We start from the raw sequence: 12,696 nt of genomic DNA, 5'->3' as shown, positions 1-12,696 counted from the left end.
CTGTTGCCCAGGCTGGAGTGCCGTGGTGCAATCTCGGCTCACTGCAATCTCTGCCTCCCGAGTTCAAGCAATTCCCCTGCCTCAGCCTCCTAAGTAGCTGGGATTACAGGCGTGTGCCACCATGCCCAGCTAATTTTTGTATTTTTAGTAGAGATGGGGTTTCACCATGTTGATCAGGCTGGTCTCAAACTCCTGACCTCGTAATCTGCCCACCTTGGCCTCCCAAAGTGCTGGGATTACAGGCGTGAGCCACCGTGCCCGGCCAGTTCACATGTTTTAAGAAATTAAAGGGAAGCTTGAAACTATGAGGAAGAAATAAGAGAGTTTTCCGGCCAGCAACAGTGTGTTTTAAAAAAAAAAAAAAAAAAAAAAAGGTCGGGTGCGGTGGCTCATGCCTGCAGTCCCCACACTTTAGGAAGCTGAGGCTGATGGATCACGAGGTCAGGAGATTGAGACCATCCTGGCCAACATGGTGAAACCCCATGTCTACTAAAAATACAAAAAATTAGCCAGGCGTGGTGGTGGGCACCTGTAATCCCAGCTACTCAGGAGGCTGAGGCAGAAGAATCACTTGAACCTCGGAGGCAGAGGTTGCAGTGAGCTTAGATCACACCACTGCACTCCAGCCTGGGCCACAGAGCAAGACTCTGTCTCAAAAAAAAAAAAAAAAAAAAAAAAAAGAAAGAAAGAAAGAAATAAGAGAGCATAAAAATAACCAAGTAGATTTGAAGAGGAAACAAACATAACTTTTAGAAATAAAAGATTGACTTTAAAAATGCAGTGGGTGACCAGCCTGGCCAACATGGTGAAACCCCGTCTCTACTAAAATATACAAGTTAGCTGGGCTTGGTGGCACACGCCTGTAATCCCAGCTACTTGGGAGGCTGAGGCAGGAGAATCGCTTGAACCCAGGAGGCGGAGGTTGTAGTGAGCCAAGATCGCCCCACTGCACTCCAGCCTGAGCAACAGTGAGACTCTGTCTTAAAAAAATAAATAAAAATAAAAATGCAATGGGTGAGTTAAATTGATTAGACACAACTGATATGAGCGTTAATGAACTGGAAAATAGATCTGAATAAATTATCCGGAGTGCAGTTCATTGAGTCAAAGACATAGAAAATATAAAACAGAGGTTAAGTGGCAAGGTGGATGGAGAAGATAAGAGATACAACTGGAAAAAAGCAGTATTTGAAAAAATAATAGCTGACATTTTTCCAATAGGTTGCAAAACACTGGAATATGCCAATCCAGGAAGCCCAACAATTCAAAGCAGATTAAATAAACAGAAATTCTCACCTAGACCTATTTTTCTAAAATAGAACACTCAAGAAAAAAAAATTGTTAAAAGCAGTCAGAAAGAAAAGACAAATCATCTCATAGGAAAAGTAATTAGACTGATAGCTGATTTCTTGACATCAACAATGATGCCCAAATATAGTATTTTAATGTGTTCAGAGAGGGGAGAAAACTGATATTCTAGAATTCTATTCTCAGCAAAATTATCTTGCAGAATGAGGTGAAGCAAAATTATTTATTTATTTATTTAGAGACAGGGTCTCACTCTGTTGCCCAGGCTGGAACTCCTGGCATGATCATAGCAATTCTTCCACTCCTGCCTCACAAGTAGCTGGGACGACATGAATGTGCCACCATGCCCAGCTTTTTTTTTTTTTTTGGTAGAGACAGGGTCTCACTTTGTTGCCCAGGCTGGTCTTAGGTGCAAGCAATCCTCCTACCTTGTAAAAACAATTTTAGACAAATAACTTAGAGAATTTGCCACCAACATTGCTTCATTAAAGGAAATTCGGCTGGATATGGGTTCGTGCCTATTGGGAGCACTTTGGGAGGCTGAGGTGGATCTCCTGAGCCCAGGAGTTCAAGACCAGCCTGGGCAATATAGTGAGACTCCATTTCTACAAAAAATAGGAAAAAATTAGCCGGGCATGGTGGGGTGTGCCTGTAGTCCCAGCTACTCAGGAAGCTGAGGTGGGAGGATTGCTTGAGCCCAGGAGGTGAAGGCTGCAATGAGCTGTGATCACACCACTGTAATCTAGCCTGGGCAATAGAGCAAGATCCTGTCTTAAAAAAAAAAAAAAGTTTGAAATGCAAGAAAACATGTGGAGAAAAGAAATCACAAAGTATGTGGCTAAATCTAAAGAAACATAGACTGTTAAACAATGATAATTATGTTAATATATGAGGCAAAAAAGCTGCCCTGAACTACAATATTGGACAATGACATGTAAAGCAAAGATGGCCGTTTGGGAAAAGAGTAGACATATTGATGAACTTTGTTAAACATGCATGTTAAGGCTGGGCACGGTGGCTCACGCCTGTAATCCCAGCACTCTGGGAGGCCGAGGTGGGCGGATCACCTGAGGTTGGGAGTTCAAGACCTGCCTGACCAACATGGAGAAACCCTGTCTCTACTAAAAATACAAAATTAGCCCGGCAAGGTGGTGCATGCCTGCAATCCCAGCTACTCGGGTGGCTGAGGCGGGATAATCGCTTGAACCCGGGAGGCAGAGGTTGTGGTGAGCCGAGATCACACCATTGCACTCCAGCCTGGGCAACAAGAGGAAGACTCCGTCTCAAAAAAAAAAAAAAAAAAAAAAAAAAAAAAAAAAAGCATGTTAAAATTTTAAGGATAACCACTAAAAAATTAGAAATGGAATGTATAGCCTCAAACCAGTAGAAAAAAAATGAATGGAATTTTTAAAAATGAACTGAAAGAAAGGCAGAAAAAGAGGAAAAAGAAGAAATAAAAGCAGGAAAAGAGGAAAAAGAAGAAATAAAAGGCCGGGCGCGGTGGCTCACGCTTGTAATCCCAGCACTTTGGGAGGCCGAGGCGGGCGGATCACGAGGTCAGGAGATCGAGACCACGGTGAAACCCCGTCTCTACTAAAAGTACAAAAAAAATTAGCCGGGCGTGGTGGCGGGCGCCTGTAATCCCAGCTACTCGGAGAGGCTGAGGCAGGAGAATGGCGTGAACCCGAGAGGCGGAGCTTGCAGTGAGCCGAGATTGCACCACTGCACTCCAGCCTGGGCGACAGAACGAGACTCCGTCTCAAAAAAAAAAAAAAAAAAAAAAAAAAAAAAGCAGGAAAAGAGGTAAAAGAAGAAATAAAAAGTAACGGCTGGGTGTGTGGCTAATGCCTGTAATTCCAGCGCTTTGCGAGGCCGAGGTGGGAAGATCACTTGAGCCCAGGAGTTTGAGACCAGCCTGGGCAACACAGCGACACCCTGTCTCTACAGAAAGTAATTTAAAAAAAAAATTAGCTGGATGTGGTGGCATACATCTGTAGACCCAGCTACTGGGGAGGCTGAGGTAGGAAGAACATTTGAACCTGGGAGATTGAGGCAGTAGTAAGCTGCAATTATATCACTATACTCCAGCCTCGGTGACACCGTCAGACTATCTCTAACACACACACACACACACACACACAGCCCCAAAATAACAAAAACAGCAGTAGTAAAAGAGACTACACTTAAACAAATTAAAATAAATAATAGCAGAAATTAAAAACACAATAAAGAGGAGCAACAGAGCCAAACAAGGGTTGTTTCTTTAAAAAGACTAGTAAAATAAAAAATACATATATACAAAGAAATAAAAGCCTAGTAAAACAGACAAACCTTTGGCAATTTCAATTAGGAACAAAGAGAGTCAGGTGTTGTGGTTCACACCTGTAATCCCAGTGTGTCCCGAATTGGTGGGTTCTTGGTCTCACTGACTTCAAGAATGAAGCCGCGGAACCTCGCGGTGAGTGTTAGAGTTTTTAAACGTGGCGTGTCTGGAGTTTGTTCCTTCTGATGTTCGGATGCGTTCAGAGTTTCCTCCTTCTGGTGGGTTCGCGGTCTCGCTAGCTCAAGAGTGAAGCTGCGGACCTTCGCGGTGAGTGTTACAGCTCTTAAGGCGGCGCGTCTGGAGTATGTTCGTTTCTCCCAGGGGGTTCGTGGTCTCGCTGGCTTCAGGAGTGAAGCTGTAGACCTTTGAGGTGAGTGTTACAGCTCATAAAGGCAGCGTGAACCCAAAGAGTGAGCAGCAGCAAGATTTATTGCAAAGAGCAAAAGAACAAAGTTCCCACAGTGTAGAAGGGGACCCAAGCGGGTTGCCACTGCTGGCTCTGCAGCCTGCTTTTACTCTCTTATCTGACCCCACCCACATCCTGCTGATTGGTCCATTTTACAGAGAGCCGAGTAGTCTGTTTTGACAGGGTGCTGATTGGTGCGTTTACAATCCCTGAGCTAGACACAAAGGTTCTCCATGTCCCCACTGGATTAGCTAGATACAGAGTGTAGATTGGTGCATTCCCAAACCCTGAGCTAGACACAGGGTGCTGATTGGTGTGTTTACAATCCCTTAGCTAGACATAAAGGTTCTCCAAGTCCCCACCAGACTCAGGAGCCCAGCTGGCTTCACCCAGTGGATCCTGCACCGGGACCGCAGGTGGAGCTGCCTGCCAGTCCTGCAACATGCGCCTGCACTCCTCAGCCCTTGGGTGGTCGATGGGACTGGGCGCCGTGGAGCAGGGGGTGGCGCTCGTCGGGGAGGCTCGGGCCGTGCAGGAGCCCACAGCGGTGGGGAGGCTCAGGCATGGCGGGCTGCAGGTCCCGAGCCCTGCCCCGCGGGGAGGCAGCTAAGGCCCGGCGAGAAGTCGAGCACAGCAGCTGCTTGCCTAGGTGCTAAGCCCCTCACTGCCCGGGGCCTGCAGGGCCGGCCGGCCGCTCCGAGTGCGGGCCCCGCTGAGCCCACGCCCACCCGGAACTCGCGCTGGCCGGCAAGCGCCGCGCGCAGCCCGGGTTCCCGCTCGCGCCTCTCCCTCCACACCTCCCTGCAAGCTGAAGGAGCCGGCTACGGCCTTGGCCATCCCAGAAAGGGGCTCCCACAGTGCAGCGGTGGGCTGAAGGGCTCCTCAAGCGCAGCCAGAGTGGGCGCCAAGGCCGAGGAGGCGCCGAGAGCGAGCGAGGGCACACGCTGTCACCTCTCACCAGCACTTTGGGAGGCTGAGGCAGAAGGATTGCTTGAGCCCAGAAGTTGGAGACCAGCTTGGGCAACATAGTGAGACCCCCATCTCTACAAAAAATTGATTTAAAAAAATTAGCTGGGCGTGGTGGTGCACGCCTGTAGTCCTAGCTACTTGGGAAGCTGAGGTGAAGGATGACTTGAGCCCAGGAGGTTGAGACTGCAGTGAGCTGTGATTGTGCTGCTGTACTCCAGCCTGGGTGACAGAGTGAGACCCCATTTCAGAAAAAAATAAAAACAAACCAAAGACTAAAAGAACAAATAGAAAAGGTACAAACAATATTAAGAAGGAAAATAGGGACATAACTAAAGAAACAGCAGAGATTTGAAAACTTAGAGGACATGGCCAATTTCCTAGAAAAACTTGATAGCAAAACTGATGCAAAAAGAAATAACAAGCTTTGATAGTCTTACAATCACTAAGGAAACTGAATCAGTGAGTATTAACCTTTACTGCTTCTGGAACTATAAACCTGAAATGTTTTTAGAGAGCAGTCTGGAAATGTGTATTAATTTCCTAAAACTCTGACCCAACAATATCGTCTTGGGGATTACATAAAAGACTATAAATGGAAAAGAAATTACAAAGATATGTATAGCTGTGCTATTAATATTAGTCAAACAAATGTAAGCAACCTGAATGTCCAACATTTAGGCAATGGCTAAACAAACCATATTATGCGATAGAACCATTAAATAAATCAACTCAGAAAGTTTAAAAGGAAAAAATGAGCAGATTTCAGTACATCAAAAGTTTAAACTTCTGTGTCATGAAATATACCATAAATCAAGTTCGAGGAGACAAGTGACAGAGAACTGAAGGAATTGCAGCTAGTGTGTGGAGGCTTCCCGGGTCCCCAGAAGGGTGGGGTTCCACCACCTGGGCCTCAGCAGACAGTAGAAGACAGAAATCTCCCTAGAAACCCTGTGGGTACTGAATGGAGGTCCAGGAGCTGCAGAGATGAGTGCCTTGTTTCCAGGAAGGTTAGAGAGAAGGCCCTGCCTACAGGGTGCCTGAGAGGTCAGGAAGCAGCAGCTGAAGGAGGGTCTGGGTGAACGGGCAGAGAGAGGGCTGCCTCTCCCAGTTCTTTGTATCTAGAGTGCTGCTGGTTTGAAGAAGGGGACTGAGGTCAGCTGAGGGTTCCAGTCCCTAAGGTGGAAGGAGGGGTGCCTAATGGCTGAGAGAGCCAGTTGGCCAGGAGAATGCCAGAAGTTCTGGCCCCCTGGCCCGGGTGCCACAGAGAATACCATGGAAAGCACCAGCAGCTGCCACATGACAAAGACCAGAGGGCAAGCATCCGTAGGGAAGGCAAGTTAGATATAAGTTTGTACAATAAGGATAAATATTCATTTCTTTAATATTTATTGAACACGTGCCATATATGAGACACTCTCTTATCACTAAGCTAATTGCTTAAGGTCGAATTACTTTTTCTTTTTCCCCCTAAAGCTTGCAAATATGTAAGTAGGAAAAGATACAAATGTTAAAACAAGAGAAACACAGAATTGCTATGGAATAGGTGGTACAGCCCAAAGTTGGGGGTATGGGCCCTGACCTCAGGCTGCCTCTCTTCAAATCTGGGCTCCGCAGCCCACTAGCTGTGGGGCTTTTCTGTGCTTCAGGTTCTCCATCTGTAATGCGGGGCTGACGAGAGCACCTCTGGCAGGGCTGTGGTGAGGGTTTCATTAATGAGACAAGATGTGTAAAGTGCAGTGCCTGATCTACAATAAGGCCTTTTTCCTTCCAAGAGTTCATCTGCACGGCCCCACAGTGGCTTCACACACCCCCTTCCCACCTGGCTCCTCTCAAATTGCTTTCTCCACCCCATCTGTTTACTGCTAGGACCCAGGCTGACAGGAGGCACTGGAGTAATTTAAATCCCTCAGAGCTGTCAAAACTCATCATCCAGGCTTCACGTGTTCTTACGCACTAGCAGTTGCCTTTTTTTTTTTTTTTTTTTGAGACGGAGTCTCACTCTGGCACCAGGCTGGAGTACAGTGGAGTGATCTTGGCTCACTGCAACCTCCGTCTCCCAGGTTCAACCAATTCTCCTGCCTCGGCCTCCCAAGTAGCTGGGACTACAGGTGCATGCCACCACACCCAGCTGATTTTTGTATTTTTAGTAGAGACGGGGTTTCACCATGTTGGCCAGGATGGTCTCGATCTCTTTTTTTTTTTTTTTTTTTTTTTTTTTTTTTTTGAGACAGAGTCTCGCTCTGTCGCCCAGGCTAGAGTGCAGTGGCGCGATCTCGGCTCACTGCAAGCTCCACCTCCCGGGTTCACGCCATTCTCTTGTCTCAGCCTCTTCGAGTAGCTGGGACTACAGGCACCCGCCACCACACCCAGCTAATTTTTTTTTTGTTGTTGTATTTTTAGTAGAGACGGGGTTTCACCGTGGTCTTGATCTCCTGACCTCGTGATCCACCCACCTCGGCCTCCCGAAGTGCTGGGATTACAAGCGTGAGCCACCGCGCCCGGCCTGGTCTCGATCTCTTGACCTCGTGATCCGCCTGCCTCGACCTCCCAAAGTGCTGGGATTATAGGTGTAAGCCACCATGCCTGGCCCTCAGATGCCTTTTAAAGGAGGATGTCTGTAAACTCCAAAAGATGACTCTGGGGGAAGCCGTTCAGGCATAAAGGGGAAGCACCCCTCAGATCCACTCATACTCTCACTCATTAGGCCACAGTGGTGGCTTTAAAAATCTGTCTACACATTCTTTGACATTCCTTCCCACAAAACTTGGAGTCTAACTCTCCTCCCCTTGTATATGATCTGGACTTAGTGACTGGCTTCTAATGAGTTGCCAAAATGGTGCTTACATGACTTCCAAGTCCAGGTAATAAAAATGACCTGGCTTATGCCTGGTTCTGGTTCTCCCCTTCACTTGACACACAGATATGCACCTCTGGAACTTTGAGCCACCATGGAAGGAGCCTGGCCTCCCTGAAACCACTCTATGGAAGAGACAGTGTGGAGAACCCACCTAGAAACAGATGCCTGAGAAGCCTCCAGCTCAAATCTTCCCAGCCCAACAACCAGACAGGGGAAAGAGCCAAGCTCCAGATAATTCTAACCCCCAGCCTCTGAGCTGCCCCAGCCAACACTGAATGCAGTAGAAATGTACTTGTCTCCACAGCCCGCACTCAAGTGCAAAGTCAACGTCAACGTTATCTTTTTGTGTGTGTGTGTGACAGGGTCTCACGTGTTGCCCAGGCTCATCGGAAACCCCCGGGCTCAAGCAATCCTCCTGCCTCGGCTTTCCAAAGTGCTGGGATTATAGGCATGAGCTACCATGCTGGGCCCATTATCCTTTTAAGCCACTACATTTTGAGGTGGTTTGTTAAACTGCCATAGTAATTGGAAGACCAACCATATAAGGGCTGGCTTCATGGGTATGCGTCCTGTGCAGTCACAAGGTCCCCACTCTCAGAGGGGCCCTGTGCTTGGGCTAATGCTCTGTTGTCACTATCTTGAAACTCTCAATCATTTTTGCACCGAGCCCTGCAAATTATGCACCTGGTCCTGAGTCCTACCCTGTGAATGACTATCACTCTCCTCTTCTTGGTCCTATGTACCCCTCATATATTTAACTCTTCAGTATGTTTAATGGACAGAAAACAGAGCTTTGGAACCAGCCAGACCTACTTTTAAACCCAAGCGCCACCACTGACTGTCCCTGTGACCTTGGGTAAATTAATTTTTCTCACTAAACTTCAGTTACCTTATCCGCATACTGGAGATAATATTTACCTCACAGGATTACAGTGAACATTAAATGAATAATGAATTACTTCTGGCACAAACTAATATAGAAGACTTTTAGTGTTATCCCTGTCTCTGGTATTTTCTCCACTTAAAGAACCCTCCATACCCACATCAGATAAATCTTCCTTTGCTAGAATTCCACTGCTCTAGAATCTTCAATGGCTCCCTATTTCGATTATAGTCCAGAATCTTCACCTGGGCATTCAAGGCCTTCTACAGTCAGTATCAAGTTACTGTTGACTCATCTTCCAGTGCTGCATTATGATAGCACTCTGCTTCAAACAAAGGAGTTATTGGAGTCTCCTAAAATACTTTCCACTTTCACTTTTCAGTGCTTTTGCCCAACCTGTTCCATCCTCAATCTGGAATGTCGTGGGCCTTCCTGACAACCTTAGCATTCGGTTATAGTCCACCTCAAAAATGCAAGTGATTGGGCTGAGTACAATGGCTCATGCCTGTAATCCCAGTACTTCACAGGCCAAGGCAAAAGGATTGCTTGAAGCCAGGAGTTCGAGACCAGCATGGGCAGCAAAATGAGACCCCCCATCTCTACAAAAAACAAACAAAAATTGTTTTTTAATTAGACAGCATGGTGGCTCAAATCTATGGTCCCAGCTACTTGGGAGGCTAATGCAGGAGGATCACTTGAGCCCAGGAGTTGAAGGCTGCAGTGAGCTATAATTACACCACTGCACTCCAGCCTGGATGACAGCAAGATGCCATTAAAAAAAAAAAAAATGGCCAGGCGTGGTGGCTTACACATGTAATCCCAGCACTTTAGGAGGCCAAGGCGGAAGGATCACCTGAGGTCAGGAGTTTGAGACCAGCCTGGCCAATGTGGTGAAACCCCATCTCTACTAAAAATACAGAAATTAGCCAGGCACAGTGGCACGTGCCCGTAATCCCAGCTACTTCGGAGGCTGAGACATGAGAATCGCTTGAACCCAGGAGGCAGAGGTTGCAACGAGCCAAGATTTTTTTTTTTTTTTTTTTTTTGAGACGGAGTCTTGCTCTGTCACCCAGGCTGGAGTGCAGTGGTGCAATCTTGGCTCACTGCTAGCTCCGCCTCCCAGGTTCACGCCATTCTCCTGCCTCAGCCTCTCCGAGTAGCTGGGACTACAGGTGCCCGCCACCACGCTTGGCTAATTTTTTTGTATTTTTAGTAGAGACGGGGTTTCACCGTGGTCTCAATCTCCTGACCTCGTGATCCGCCCGCCTCGGCCTCCCAAAGTGCTGGGATTACAGGCGTGAGCCACCACGCCCGGCCCAACGAGCCAAGATTGTGCCATTGCACCCCAGCTGGGGTCACAGAGCAAGACTGTCTCAAAAAAAGGGAGAGAGAAAAGAAGTAAATGATGTGGACCTTCAGTATAATTTTTTTTTTGAGAAGGAGTCTCACTCTGCTGCCCAGGCTGGAGTGCAATGGCGTGATCTCAGCTCACCACAACCTCCACCTCCCGAGTTCAAGTGATTCTCCTGCCTCAGCCTCCTGAGTAGCTGGGATTACAGGCATGCGCCACCATGCCCCGCTAATTTTGTATTTTTAGTAGAGATGGGGTTTCGGCATCTTGGCCAGGCTGGTCTTGAACTCCTGACCTCAAGTCATCCGCCCACCTTGGCCTCCCAAAGTACTGGGATTACAGGGATGAGCCACCACGCCGGGCCTATTCTCTCTCTCTCTCTCTTTCTTTTTTTTTGAAATGGAGTCTCGCTCTGTCACCCAGGTTGGAGTGCAGTGGTGCAAAATCTACTCACCATAGTCTCTGCTTCCCAGGCTCAAGCGATTCTCCTGCCTCAGCTTCCCGAGTAGCTGGGATTACAGGTGTGCACCACTACACCTGGCTGATTTTTGTATTTTCAGTAGAAACGGGGTTTCACCACGTTGGACAGGCTGTTCTCGAACCCCTGACCTCAAGTGATCTACCCACCTTGGCCTCCCAAAGTGCTGGGATTACAGGCATGAGCCACTGCACCTGGCCAATGTTCTAAGTAATGCTTCCAACTGTGACATTTTAGTACAAGTAACCCACCTCAGTGGTTTAAGGAAAAGCTAAGGCACCTCATGTAATGTGTAATGAGGTTAGTGTGATGTGTTGACACTTAGACATTTCTAAACATTAACAAAAGCTTTTGTAAGTGAGAGAAATAAAAGTTATTGAACCACTGCCTGTCCAATAAAAATGTCTCTAACCATTTTCTATAACTATAATGTGCATGAACATAATTACCCTAATAAAGACATGAAAGCCACCATAACTGTTAACAGTTGCCATGTAATTTAACAAAGTTATGTCACACACACGCACTCACACATTCACAATGACCCTCCGGCCCCAGTATTCTTCAAGCCTTTGCACCAGTGCATGGGAGGAGAGCACGCTCTACAGGTTAGACTTCTGATCAAATCCTGCCTCTGATACTACTCACTGTGGGACCTAGGCAGGTGTCTTAACCTTTCTGAGCCCTGGGATCTGAATTTTTTTTTTTTTGAGGCGGAGTCTCCATCGGTCCCCCAGGCTGGAGTGCAGTGGCACGATCTCTGCTCACTGCAAGCTCCACCTCCTGGGTTCACGCCATTCTCCATTCTCCTGCCCTCAGCCTCCCAAGTAGCTGGGACTACAGGCACCCGCCACCACGCCCGGCTAATTTTTTTTTGTTTTTTAGTAGAGACGGGGGTTTCACCATGTTAACCAGGATGGTATCGATCTCCTGACCTCGTGATCCGCCCGTCTCGGCCTCCCAAAGTGCTGGGATTACAGGCGTGAGCCACTGCACCCGGCCGGGATCTGCATTTTAAAAATGAGGGTAACAGTATCTGTCTCCTAAAGGTTTGGGAAGGCTGTAATGAGAAAACTTAGTGTAGGTGCCTGGCACCAAGCAGGTGCTGCTTGGGTATTTCAGAGCCTCTGGGCTGTGGCAGGGGCCTTGCAGGGTTATCCTGGGTAACTTCCCATCCAGTGCAAAAATTTCTTCCTCAGCAACCCTGTCAAATGGCCTCTGCTTGAATCATTCCAGGACAGGAACCTAGCACCTCACAGGCTGGCAGTTCCATCTCCTGTAGAGTCGAACTGTTGGGAAGCTAAAATTTTGAGTGGAATCCTCTCCCTTAATTCTTAATTTATTCCTCTGGTGCCCTTGTGCCTCCCAGCACCCATCCCCCAAGAAAGGAGACAGCGGCTACAGGGCTAGAGGAGCCCACACTCGGGAGCTGGTCCCTCGGCCACTTCCAAGGGGACGACAGCCTCGGGCCCTCCCCAGCGCTCCATTTCTTCCCGGTCAGATGAGGGGAAAAGCTCCCGCCAACTGCCCCTCCCCCAGGACTGCTGGAACACGGAATGCGGGGCTGGGGGAAGCGCCTGGGTAACTGTGAAGCCCCAAATTCACACCAAGGAGCCTCAGGCTCGCTCTCCAGTCCCTTCCTCCACCTGCCCTCAGGGTACACAGGGGCAAGGGCCACTGCTCCCGCCGCGTCTGAGCCGCAGGGGATGCAGAGGGACTGCGCTCTCAGGATCTGGACCAGAGGCTGGAGGCCACCTCCCTCGCGCGGCTCTGGCTGGCTGACGGTGATGGGCTCGGGTCTCCGGCCGGCCGGGGCGGGGTGTCACCCACCTGCTGTGGCGCCGCGCGGCGCTGGGGGTCCAGCTCCGTGGGTGCTCCTGGCTGCTGCGCCGCCCGCGCCTCGCCTCCCGCCGCCGGCCTCCCCCGGGCCGCTCCACGTGGCCGCTCCACGTCGCCCTCCCGGCTGGAGCCGCCGCCCGGGCCGGGCAGAGTCCGGAGCCAGTGCCAGCCGCCGCCCCGCCCGCCGGACCTGGCCCTTCGCAGCTCCACCGGCGCCCTCGCTGCGCCCGCGGCCGGAGGGGCTGCGCGCGCCCGTGTGCGTGTGTGAGTGCGCATGTGCGC

The 12,696-nt window shown here is 49.0% G+C and overlaps 1 protein-coding gene across 4 annotated transcripts in view; it reads right to left on the bottom strand.

Annotated features, from left to right (window-relative positions):
- CGREF1 (cell growth regulator with EF-hand domain 1) overlaps window positions 1–12,696 on the bottom strand; it is a 21,083-nt gene extending 8,387 nt beyond the window's left edge. The window contains exon 1 of one of the 4 annotated variants that reach the window (XM_055252532.2): window positions 12,406–12,696. The gene's annotated coding sequence lies outside the window, so the exon portion shown is untranslated. Of the gene's footprint in view, window positions 1–3,639; window positions 4,407–12,405 lie in introns of those variants that run through there. The other 3 variants (XM_055252529.2, XM_055252530.2, XM_055252531.2) reach the window with 3 other exon arrangements.

This window comes from Symphalangus syndactylus, chromosome 18 (genome assembly GCF_028878055.3).
Source record: "Symphalangus syndactylus isolate Jambi chromosome 18, NHGRI_mSymSyn1-v2.1_pri, whole genome shotgun sequence".
Lineage (NCBI taxonomy): Eukaryota > Metazoa > Chordata > Mammalia > Primates > Hylobatidae > Symphalangus > Symphalangus syndactylus.
Note: the sequence above shows the minus strand (reverse complement) of the source record. Positions and strands in the feature narration are given on the sequence as shown.